The sequence below is a fragment of the Lissotriton helveticus genome, chromosome 7, assembly GCF_964261635.1.
Source record: "Lissotriton helveticus chromosome 7, aLisHel1.1, whole genome shotgun sequence".
In the NCBI taxonomy this organism is placed as follows: Eukaryota; Metazoa; Chordata; class Amphibia; order Caudata; family Salamandridae; genus Lissotriton; species Lissotriton helveticus.
In genome coordinates, this window is record NC_136068.1 from 299,055,050 (window position 1) to 299,068,720 (window position 13,671).

General features: G+C 44.3%; 1 pseudogene; it reads left to right on the forward strand.

Moving 5' to 3' along the window:
• The first annotated feature begins 408 nt into the window (after window positions 1–408).
• On the forward strand, window positions 409–13,466 carry LOC144769054 (uncharacterized; annotated as a pseudogene).
• The last annotated feature ends 205 nt before the right edge of the window (window positions 13,467–13,671 follow it).

Here is a 13,671-nt window from a genome sequence, read left to right on the forward strand (position 1 = left end):
AGCTCTTTATCCTACTTGTGTTGCATGCACATGTCTATGTATGTATACATTTCATAGTACCTATGATATATATGCTAATCAGATCATGGTAAATGTACAAAGAAATGTATAGGCTTTACAGCATCATTTGTGTATGTATATCTTAAGAAGCAGTTGAGGGTGACGTTAGCTATGTTTATAGTCCCATATGTCACTTAGTCCAGATCAGGGCTCACAAACTGTTGTCTGGGAGCTAGCTATATCTCACAGACCCCTTCAGAGTTCCACACAACCTTGGGGTCACATATTGGATGGCTACAAGATGTACTTTTATGTATTGAATTGGTGAAATTATGATGTTCATGTGGGATCAGTAAGCTCAACCTACAGAGAACACGGCCTGACAATGAGTTGTGCCCAGTCTCGGCCATGGAGCAGGCTGGGGCAAAGTTACTGAGCAATTTAACTGATGCACAGAGTAATCTCCCTGTAGACCTGCTGATCCTTGGATGTTCCCTAAATGAGTTTTCTGAACCAATATTAGCCCGGATTGCTTTTTTATGGACTACATTTGGAATAGTGCCTGAGGTACCCCCGGACCTGATACTTCTTTCCATTGACCCCACATTGTCAATGTGTGACCTTTACTAATGACAGGCTCCTTACTCCCACAGGTCTGTTGTCACTTTTCCATAAGTCATGCTTGCACTGTACATGCCTATTGCACAAGTGACACAATAACAGTGCAAATGGTTGGCTACTTCTGAAGTTATTTTGATTTGTGAATCACCAGCTTTGTTATATTCAACGAATCAAACAAGATGTGGTAAATAAATAATTAATTACCGGTTCTATTTTTCAGGATACTCAATAAACAGGTAGCTCAATAAATAAGAGTCAGGATTCGAGGTATCTTGAGTCGTCAGGCTTTAATAGGCATAAAGGACAGTAACAGGACAGCCTGTACGGAAAAGGAATGAAGGCAGCTGCCTGGGAACGGACAAGGGTAACTTTTAATATGGGTGCACAATATATATACTTAAACAAATACATTACATTCAATACAGTAGGCGTAGCAGTAGGCGTGGTTCGTAGCAGTCGCGAAAGATAAGGGCAAAATGATGTAACAAGAAGGCGTGTACAGGGCGTATACATAGGCATGTGATGTAAACGTAACAGAATATGTCATAAACGGGGCGGAAACATGGAGGGGGCTACCTGAGCAGCTGGGACCTCTAACCTAGTGGTGCGCGCAAATGGGCAATGACGTGTTACCAGGGAGAACTGGGGGCTATGACTTCTGCGCTAGAAGAGGAGACTAAAGTCTGGAGTGTCAGAGCGACATGTACCCAGGCATATCTAGTATCTGGTGTTTAGAGTACATGTTGATAGAATCCAAAAGTTATCGGAGCAAAGACTAATAGGCACTAAGACTGGTGCATGCATAATTCTACATGTATTGCGTGTGCGAGGAATATTCTATGAATATAAATACAGTATTTCTCTTACATGGAGACATAAAGGCTAGACCATGACGGAAACTATTGATGCGATTCAGTAGCTTAGGAATGCAGAGAAGGAGGGCTGAACTGATAACTAGAAACATAACATATTCTTGGCAGACTGGGAGGCAGAGCCAGGCCGGGCCGGGCACTGCGTGGCAAGAAGTAAGCGAAGGGTCAGGGATGCAGGTGGGGGCTGTATCGCTCCTCGGAGAGGGTTCAGGAGACAGGAGCTGAATCTGAGTCCGGGCCCTTTTGAGGCCTAGAAACGGGGACAATTCAATGAATTAACGTGCACACTGTGAAATGTGGCAACGTAGGTTTACATAGGCCTAATATTCGTTGTTTTCACGAAGACTGGAAACTAGCATACTAGAGATGGATACAACTGTAATTGCGTCTTTAATCGATCAGAGGGGAATACATGCATATCGATCATGCACATATAACATAAGATGGGGAACACGTAGGCACATACAACATGGCAAAATTTACTTTTCCACATTCCCTCCTTGTGCCCTATGTTTCCATCAGGAAACATCTATATTCATGATACCATCTATCATTTCATATAGCATCATTTGCTCGTCTCGAATTGTCTTGGAACGGGATTTAGGACTAGGAATACAAGAGGTAGCACACATGCCGCAAATCGCAGGGCCACATTGTATACAGAGGCAGCAACTGAATATGATCATTACTGCAATACCTAGAAATGACAATACTTTCCATCCCCAGGCAGATATAATACTCCAGAGCCAACCGGACCATGTCCAGGTGCCTGGATTCTGGTGCAACTGATGGGCAATTTTATGAAGTCTGGTTATAGCTGAATAAACAGACGGCGCGTTATTAGGAATGAAAATGCAGCAACTAGATCCGATGACTCTACATGCTCCTCCTCTATCGGCCAGTATGACGTCAAGAACGAGACGATTTTGGAGCACGACAAATCTCATAGCAGATTGCTCTTCGGTTAAGTTACCTAGAGCAGAAGTAGTCTCATTCACTACTGCTTCAAGGGTTCTGGTTAACCTACGTATTAACTTACTATTCTGGACAGGTCCTATAAAGAAGAAGAAACCTTTATTGAAGTCTTGATACTGTTCTAGAGTAGTTTCAGTTTGATCGACAATTGGGGACTCGATCTCCCTTCTAGGTCTGACGTGTACTAGATGTGTGTTTCTGTGATAATCAGATGGGGCTAGAAAAACTGGTGGCAGTAGGAAGGCAATGTAACATGTTCCATCCCAATCAAGGGGCAGACGAATATATGCGGTCTGACCACAAACAAAATAAGAATGACGTGAGGCTTAGAAAATAGATTTCCCACTGTCGCTATACTCGACAATAGTAGTACAATCACTATGTCCTACATGTGCGGAACCATTCCTTCTGACACATAATTCGCCTTTGACTGGTAGTACTGAAATAGCAGGCAAATCTGGAGTAGTATCAGACTGAACATTCAAGACCATGAAATTCGAAGAATAATTACCCAAATCATATACTTCATTTTCTAGATCTAACCCTGTTCTATGGGAGAGACCTTGCTTGTCTGGAAAACATGTTCTATTCAGAAGGGACATATCATTGGAGGATGACGTTAACGTGGACCATGCTCCACACGAACCATTATGTGAAAAAGGATAAGGAAAGAGTGGCAGAACTCCCTTCGGTGTCTGGAAAGGGGGGAGTCGACCACACACCCAACAATTAGTGGCATTGCTGGTCTGGTGTGAATAGTGTAACATTCTGATGAATGTATTATTTCGCATAGCAAGACGATAGGATAGCTCGTGAGGAGGCAGATCACTAAATGTGTGCTCTACTGTAGCATTAGAAAACTTATTTACATGTGAACTTGGAAAACATAAATGTAAAGCATAACTTGTGCAGGTAACCATTAGACTCACATATAATAAAAAACTTAGAATGATGATACATCGTATAGAGTTTTGACTAACTCTCTTACTATGGGGGTCTATCTCATACATGCCAGGGACCTGTCTAACCGTTTTACCCGAGAGGGACTTAGACAATTAAACTGGCTGACTTATTTTACTAGACCGGAGCTTCAGTTTATACTCCTGCTGCGGAGTTTTCTCTAACAGAGGAACTTTGAGTTCAGAGTCTGTTTTTAGGCAGTTTTTAGGAATGAGGCAGTCCTTAGCAAAAGTATTGTCTGGTAGTCCATGGAACTTCTTTATGTGGGACAGATGGACCCATCCTTTCCTGCCCTCGAGCTTCACGGCGGTCCTTGTTGTTAACAAGACGAGACGGGGCTCCTTCCAACGGGGCTCCAGCGGGCTTGAACGATCAAAATTCCGCACCAACACCAGGTCCCCTGGAATGACTTCATGCGGTTTAACCTCAGTGTTGTCTGGAAATGCGGCGGCAACCTGTGAACGACAAGAGTGTAGGGCAGACATCAAGGAAGCTAGGTAATATGTCAGCATATTACTGGAAACATCTGTAATACTGCGGGGTCTAGGTGTACCCCACATGTTTGGGGGGCGGCCGAATACAACCTCATACGGGGACAGACCTGATCTGGAATGTGTAACCATCCGCATATAAAATAGAGCAACTGGCAGGGCAACTAGCCAGTCTACACCTTTCTCTTTACATGTCTTTGCAATGCGGATTTTCAGGGTCTGATTATGTCTCTCTACGAGACCGGCTGCTTCAGGATGGCGCACACAATGGAACTTCCACTGGTACCCTAACAGAAGGGAAACATGTTTCATAAGCTCAGATGAGAATGGCTGGCCGTTATCAGAATACACGACCCTAGGGAGTCCATAGCGGGGAAAGAATTCACGAACCAACTGCCTGGCAGTGGTCGCGGCTGTGTAATCTGGAACTGGATATGCTTCTGTCCACCTGGACAAAGCGCATACAACTACGAGGACATACTTGAAACCTCGACATCGCTCCATCTGAATATAATCCATCTGGAGGACTTCAAAAGGGTGGTCAGGAGGTTGGAATCCACCTTGTTCCACCGGGACACTTTTACCTGGATTGAACTGACAACATATCATACAGGTACGGACTTTCTGCTTGGCTGCAGCTCGTAAGTGCTTGTTGAACCAAAGGTTCTGAATACTGTCTAACATAGCTTTCTCTCCTAGATGTGCTGGACTATGTGCGGTATTAATAATGACTTGAACCATAGAGTCGGGGAGAAACCATGTGGCTTTTCCCTTCGTCAACCATCCTTGATCTGTCAGGACCCCTCCTTGTTCGGACCATTTCTTGATTTCTTCGGGAGTAGCGTGTAACTGTATGTCTATGACATCTTGTGTAGGGTCCTTGACTGCCATACAAGTAGTCGGATCTGGAGTGAATGTCTGTGTCGTGTTGACTAGAATGTCTGGAGTCTGAGCTGTAAGCTTGGCTGTTCGATCTGCTAGATCGTTACCTTGGGAAATGATGTCAGTAACTTTCGTATGTGCCTTGCACTTCATGATAGCGATAGCTGTCGGTAAATGTATTGCGTCTAACAGAGCCTGGATGAGGAGACCATGCTGAATCTTGGTTCCATGAGAAGTCATGAAACCTCTCTCCTGCCAGAGCACTCCAAAGTCATGTACGACTCCGAATGCGTAACGTGAATCTGTATATATGTTTACTTTCAGGTTCTTGGCACGTATGCAGGCTTGGGTCAGAGCAACTAGCTCTGCTGCTTGAGCAGACAGGGTGTCAATACGATGTGTTTCTATAACTTCAGTTTCAGTAGTCACTGCATACGCGGCTACTAGTTCTCCTGTACTAGTTCTCATACATGAACCATCCACATAAAGTGTCAGGTCGGGATTAGGTAATGCAATGTCTGTCAGGTCTTGTCTTGGCTTTGTCATAGTGTTAACAACTTCCACACAGTCATGTGTGGCAGAATTTGAAGTAACTGACGGTAACAGTGTAGCAGGATTTAGAATGTTGCAGCGTCTGATTTCTATGTGTGGCTGGAACAGTGTCAGTTCATAACCTGTTAAACGTGCAATTGTCAAGTGCTGAGTCTGTGTTCGGTTTAAAAGAACTTCCACGGAGTGTGGAACTTGTACTGTCAGGGAATGTCCTAACACTATGGAATCACTTTGTCTGATAGCTAGAGCTGTGGCTGCAACTGACTTGAGGCACGCAGGCAGAGCCTGGGCTACTGGATCTAATGTGCTCGAGAAATAAGCACAGGGCTTGTACTGTCCTGCTTGATCTTGTGTGAGAACAGATAATGCAGTACCATCACGTTCCGTGACAAAAAGTGTAAAAGGCTTACTGTAGTTCGGTGTTGCTAGAACAGGTGCTTGACATAAGGCTTTCTTTAATTCATTGAAAACAAGTGTATGTTCCTGGGTCCAAGGGAGGACAGTCGATACGGCTGCCTCCTGTGTCGTTAACTGTATCAGTGGCTTGGCTAGAAATGCATACTGAGGAATCCATTGTCTGCAATAAGAAGTAAGGCCAATAAAAGCTCGTACCTCCTTCTGTGTCTTGGGCTGTGGAAGACTCGCTATTAACTGGATACGGTCTGGTGTCAACTGCCTACCCCACTTGGACAGTAAGTGGCCTAAGTAGATCACTTGCTGGACACAGAATTGTAATTTGGAAGGGGACACCTTGTGCCCCTGCTCGGCCAGAAAATACAGAACTGTAAGTGACGCTCGCTCGCAGTCACGTTCAGAACGGGCTGTGATCAGTAGATCATCGACATACTGGAGCAGGGCAGTGTCAGTTGGCATGTGAATATTGTCTAGTTGTCTCTTAAGTGCCTGACTGTAAATACTAGGACTTTCTGTGAAACCTTGAGGAGCTCGTATGAATTTATAGCTCCTTCCATTTAAACAAAAACCGAAAAGGTACTGGCTGTCTGGATGAATGGGGACACTGAAAAATGCATTCTTGAGATCGATAACTGTGAAAAATGTAGCCTCAGAATCAATGGCTGTCAATAGGGAAGAAATATCTGGGACTACTGGATACTGGGGTATGATACATTTATTAAGCTCTCGAAGGTCAATCACTAATCGATATACTGGAGGTGCATTTGGATCAGTACGTTTCAGGACTGGAATGATAGGAGAATTACATACATTGGAGTCAGTTTCTACAACCACTCCTTGAGCAATGAGCTCGTCAATAATTTTGGATAAGGCTGCTACAGCCTCAGGTGGCAATCTGTACTGTCTGATTCGTGGCAAAACTATACCTTGTTTGAGAGTCACACGATGGGGTGTGATGTGCATACAACCTACATCAGTTGGACCTTGCGCCCATAAATGCTGCGGTACATTCAATAGTCTTGGATCAAAATCACGTAATACATAGTGACCTTTGAAGTCACGCAAAAACAATCGGACTCCTTCTGGGGAGCAACAAATTACTGCACCTAATTCGTTTAACGTTTTAATGCCTAACAAATTTTCTGGACATGACTTTGTAAGTAACAAATCAGTAGTTCGGGACAATGGACCAACTTCTAGGGAAACTGGCTTCGAAATTGCATTAACAATCGGCTTTCCTGAAAATCCAAGGGAAACATTTTTAGAGCCTGAGAGCGGAGCCCCTGGAACCTCGTCATGACTGATAGTAGTCCTACTTGCCCCTGTATCAATCAGAAACTTTCTGTCTTTCCCTAATACTTGACTGTGTACATAGGGACCCTCTTGATCTACAGGTATCTCGATGAGAGGCAAGCCTACCTCCCTCTCTAGGCTGTTTCATGAATACTGTTGATACTCTGGATACTCTGACTGGGCATACTGGTACATCTGCTGTGTAACATGCTGTGTTGCAGCGATAGGCTGCGGTGCTGGAACTGTCTGTTGTGCATTCTGTGGTGACTGAGAAATCTGTGAAACTTGTTCTTGTCTAGGCGGACGTGGTCTTTCTTTAGTTTTACCAGTAGCTATGTTGTGTTTCAGAACTGCACACTCGTTTATAAAATGACCTGGCTGTTTACAGTAATTGCAAGTCCCTTTAACGGGAGCTGCAGGATGACTGGCTTGATTCGGACCCCTCTTCTGACTGTCTTGTGGAACAGATTGTGCAACTAATACTTTCATTTTCGTATCTTTCATACGTCTCCTTTCGTGTTCTTGCTCTTCCCTGATTCTATTCTGGTGATACTGGAGCATCTGTAGCATTTGTGACGGAGTATTAGCTTGCCAACTACTTTCTACTTTCAAAACTCGATTTTTAACTTGTGGACTTGAATTCTCGACTAGTTTGGTAACAAAAAGATGAGGGTACGATTCACTACTCGTCTTCAAACCACTGTTAATAATAAAACATTTTTCAAATCTGGAATAAAAATCACTAGTGTCTTCTTCCTGTTTCTGTTTACAAGCTGAGATTGCATCCCAATCTTCCTTTTTCGTGGCTAGTAACCTGGGCAAAACCTGTATCAATAACTCGGGCAATTCTTTAACTTTGGCCCCAAGACCGGTACCTGGTACTCGTGAAGTATCTTCAGCTTCTAGAGCTGTCCAATCTATCTTTTTCTCTCCCACCTCCCATTCTTTTTCCTTGAGTTTTTCATATACCCCTGCGGGCAACAGGACCTTTAACATTTTAATGATATCGGGATACGTGTATTCTCCCATACGGAGCATGTCTTTTAATTCTCGATGGAACCCTGCTGGATCTTTGTCGTGACAGGGAATTAACTTTTTCATCTCTAAGAGTTCCATCTTTGTGATAGGGGTGTAAACAAATACTCGTTCTAGATCACCACCCGTTGTCCTAACTGGGTGTACTTCTCGTAACGGATGCTGTCTATCTATGTAAAATGATTTACTTTCTGGAGGTGGGACATGAACAAAATGCGGATTCAGAAACGTTCGGTATTTGTGGCGCTGTTCTAGAATGACACTAATTAAATCGGTACCTAGACCTCTCCATCTATACTGGAGTAACTCGTTCAGAACATCATGTAACGGACCTGGATCAGAATGCTGACCCTCATACAGTGTGATGAGGTGCTGGATCATATACATACCCACCAGTCGCTGCTCGGCTGGGGGCAGTTTCAGAAACATTTGTGCCACTATTTCGTCTGGAAAAGTGGTAGAATCAGTAGTCCATCGGACTGCTGATCGGGCTAGTTCTTGTTCATGCATGGTACTAAGTTCACTATAACCGATTCGTGATTTCAGAATGTGATCGGTAGCTTGAAATACTTGCTCAAGAGAACCTTGTTCTGGTGCCGGAGGAGGGAAAACTTTCTTGTGTTCTAGGCGTGAATGTCGGTCGGGAAGTCTAGTTCTACCTACATACGCTATTCTTGAAGTATTCTCGTCGTCTAACTCTTCATTATCAGAGACGTCTTCTTTCTCGCTTACTTGTGCTGCTTTTCGTTTCTCGTGTAACTTTATTATTTCCCTACGGATTTTCTTGTACATACTCTCTATACAGTTCTGTGTCTTGTGTCTTCCCTCGGCTATATGGTCACTCCACTTGGTCAGGACTTTCATTTCTTCCGGATCTTTATCCGGATAATCTTGTTCCCTTATTAAACAATTAATTAGAAACTTTAAAAGCATGAGCTGAATCTCGACTTTTCTTTGAGTCATGGCCTCGCCAATACTTCCTGGGTCTGCTCCTGTACGGATAAAACAATATATTCTGTCTAGATATTCTTTCATATTCGGCAGGGTGTCCAAATATTCGGTCACCCGTCTTATACGCAATGAGTACAGGACCATACCATCATCGCCTGGGACTGGATCATAACGGCATTCGGTAAGGGCTCGCTTGATATCTGCAACTGACTGATTTTTGGGCGAACGGTGTAACGCTCGTGCATGTAGCTCGAGTAATGACAGACGTTTGTGTTGCGGCGGGGTTCCAGGAGGACTTCCCCCCACAGCTCCTAGACTAGAAGCGTCGACGGGTACTGTACGTGCTGGGAGAGTGACTGATGTAGCGGGTACATGTACTGTAGGCTGGACCGGGGGTACCGTAACAGGTGCTGCAACGGGTGCCCCGGTGGCTGGAGGAACAGGAATTACAATATTTACGGGAGCTGGCGGAGCAGGATTTGCATATTCTGGGACTGTGTCGTCCAAATAGGACGAGAGAAAAATATCAGCTGCGGTCGGTTTGTGACATAGCTTAATCGGAACTAATGGCGGCGGAAAATTACATGGTACTTCCGGGGTTGCTTTCGGCAAGCCCTCGGCAAGAAGAGGATACATACCCTTAATAAGGGCATTTCTCTGTCTGTCTGACTGTTCGGCTTTAACTCGTTCACCTACTTCGATTAATTCCCTTTCTTGGGCTCTTTCCGAGGATTCCCTACTTAATTCTGTTTTTCTGATTTCTTTTTCGGTTCTTTTATGAGATTCTTTGCGCCATAACTCGATGGCATCTTTCTGGGACTGTCTGGCTTTCTTTTTCCATAATGCTTCTTCTACTCGCATGATGCACTCGGCATCCCACGTACCTGATACGGGCCATCTATATTTCTCTTCTAATTCCTTGGTGTACTCCACCCATAAGTCTAGATATAATATGGCACTTAAGCCATGCTTATGATACATAAAATGACCTGGACTGTCCCTAGGCGGAACAGGAACTGCTTCCTCTAGCAATCCTTTTCTTGTTTTTAACTGACGTAACTTCGAGAATAGAGGCATAATTTGGGCTGGAGTCTGGACACAATACAATACACGATAAACACAATAATAACTGAAAAAACAAATCACTCATACCACGACATTGAAAACACATGAAATAACATTTAACACATGATTTTCTCGAGAACAGAAACTTTACTTGAATAACTAGATGTACTGCTAAAACAGCACGAAACTTACCGGTCCCATAAAGAGACACGTCAGGACCCGCGTCCACCTAGGTGAACACTTCGTGTTGGATCTGCGTACCCAAACCCACGGACCAGAGACAAATTACTTGACCCTGTCTAGATACTACCCCAGCAACGGTACTCACCGGGCAGCAAGAACGGAAGGCCTCGGACTGGACTGGACTGCTACGACGACGGACTACGAACTTCGGACTTCAGTTACAGGTGGGCCTCCGGATACCTCGGACCGCTACGATACGCTCGCTACGGTGCTGTATGCAATCACTTTGCGCCCCATCACTTTCAAATGTCACCCACCGCCCCTGCCCATCCCAGACCCTTTGACTCTCCACTGCAGCACAGCAAGACAGAGACTACACTCTTTTGTTGAGATAAGATAAGGCAGCCCTTTTTTCCCTATCCCATTTAACACTCACAAACACTTTTGTTGCATTTTTTCTAATATCCCTTGGTGTTTCTTTGTCATTGTCACTCACTTTAATTTAGAGTTATGTCACATCAAAAAAGTCCACGTTTTTCAGAGGCTGAGTGGTAAGTCATGGTGGCTGAAATCATAAGAGTAGAGCCAAAATTATTTGGAGCCCAAGTCCAAATACAAGGAGATGATGGACGGAGCGCTGAAACGTTTCAGACACTCACCCCCAGTCACAGATCAAGGTTGAATCCATCATCGTTCTTTAGCTCCCTTTTCCACCCCAGTTCAGACCCAGCTATATGCGAAGCAGTCTTATCCATGTGCCTCATGGGAAGAGTCTAGCCTTAACTGCCAAGCCAGGTCTTGCCTGGACAGGCAACAAGCATCCTGAGCTCAGTTTAGGGGTAGAACTCCTCATCAGCCAGGCTAGCTTGAATCCAGTGGCAAGAGCTCAAGTCCAACATACCCCACATCAGCCAGGCTAGCTTGAATCTAGTGGCAAGAGCTCAAGTCCAACATACTCCTTTCAGTAGGAAAAGTGAAATGTGTGACAGGATAGTCACATAGTGAATGCTGTAGGTGCCACCCTGCACACAAATAGGAAATTAGGAAGAGGTGGATTGACCTGGGGAGGAAGGTGCATTCCCTGACCTTCAATCAACATTTTGAGGCACAGGGGACTAACGGTGGTCCTCCCAGCACCCAAATACAACTGTTACCCTTGGAGAACAAGGCCTTGGCCATCCTGCATTCTGAGGCCTTGACATGAATAGCTGGGGCAGTGGAGTCTAGAAAGTTACACCTCACAACACTTCAATGTCCTGTATACGCTCAACTCAGTTTTTGCTATTGTGTTCTATATCTACTTTCCTAACATGCAGTACTCAAAATATCAGAGATGTTTGATAGTCAGTGTCAATTTGTATTGGTGCATATACGATCACGTCACAATCTACATTACATGCCACATGTTGGAATGGTGTCTGTAAGTGTATTTCTATTTCATCATCGCAGAACCCTGATATGTGTCAATATGTAAATGTATGGTCCAGCCCAACTGCATTTTGACAACAGATATGTTACTCTAACTATTGTGCAAGTATTGGGAAGTAGAGATTGAAATTAATATAACTACCTTGAGGCCCTGTTTCTGTAACAGAAAACAAGATTCAATCGTGATTTTGCCCATTCTCCCATGTCTGACATGTTACAACTGATGTTCACTTCTCATGGAGTTCGTCATTTGTCAACTGTTGGGAATTGAGATTGAAATGACTACAACTACTATGAGGCACTGTTTCTGTAACAGAAAACAAGTTGCAATAGTGATTTGGCCCATTCCCACTTATCTGACATGTGACAACTGGTGTTCATTTCTCATGGACTGAAAAATCAAGATACAATGCTCTACTAAGAGACATTTATGCCTACTTAGCTTGATGTTGTCCTGGTCACCTCAACTGAAACAATTGCTGGCATGAGTTACACCATACCAAGTGTGTACCTCAAATATTTGTAAGGCATTAAGCTAAGTCAGCTGATTAGAATTGGCAGGTGACCCATTGACTCTGCACCATTCACATGATGACCAATGCTAAATATACAACCAAGCTGTGTGTTTGCCTGTATTGTACACAACTAAGCCTTGGAATGGTCAAATATACATTACTACTCCACCATGTTAGTTTAAATGACTGTTAAATGTCATGTTTTTTTTCTTAATCCAAAATGCAACATATCAGCACATCTAATGGGCTGCTGAATTCCAGTACATTTGTCTCTAAATGTCTTGTTAACAAATTCAATACCATGGGCATATATCACAATAGTAATATCCACCTATTTTGTTTTGCCTAGGTCTCTACTCACTGTGACAAAACATTTGGATGTAGATAACACAGTTCCACCAATAATAATGCCTTCTATTTCACAATAGGTCGAACTGGATTAGCACCTGGGCAGAGTTTGGCCACTGAACAGACTCCCACTCCACCCCAGATGAAGCCCTCAGTGATGAAAACACTCCTGGACATGTGAACTTGGATGACGGTACTGCACATCTGAGTCTCACTGAGCCCACACCAACACCTCCCACCCCAGCTACAACACCTCAGCCAACCCCAATCCCCTCAACCTGTGTACCTAGCAAAGTCACTACCATCTTGTGACCCCCAGCCCTGGATTTTGAGGTAAGAATCACCAGCTGAGTCTCAGAGGAACCAGGAACCAGTGGGAGAGTGCACCCTGGGCGAAGGGCACAATTCTATGGGGGTAGGGTTCATGGGAGGGTACTGTGGGCCTGCTGAGTGAGGCCTTTGGGGCCACTCATATCCAGGCCACCATCGACAAAGTCTTGGGAGCCTATCAGGACTCCTAAGATGTGATGGGCCAGACATTGATGGAAATCCGGGACATGAAGCAGCTGCAGAGGGATATACAACAGGAGCTGGCCACCCACAATACCAACATGGGCTGATTGTTGTGGTGCTGCATCAACACAACTCTTTGCAGGGCTTTTCCACCACCATCTACCTCTACCTGTGGTCAAACTACATCAGGGACATCTACATCTGCAGCAGCCACAGGAAGGGAGGCCCTGTCAGAGGAAGACAAGCCTGCAGAAAACTCTGTCTCTGCAGCAGCGAATCCCCCCAGGGGTCGCAAGCGGATACATCTATGCAAAAATCCAGGAGGTGTGGATGGCAAGACACCCACCACTGTCAGCAAGAAACCTTGACCTTAATTGTCTCCTGTGTGTGTAAAACAGTCACTCTGTGGACTATTTCTGGACACTTTTCCCTTTCTGATTGGAGTAGAATTTTGGACTTTGGACTTCAGACAATTTGACATCCACAACTATGGTTTCATTCACCATGACTGACTACTTCACTTTTTTTGTTATGTTTGTTTTTGCACAATGCATCTATTCACGTTTGCTTTTT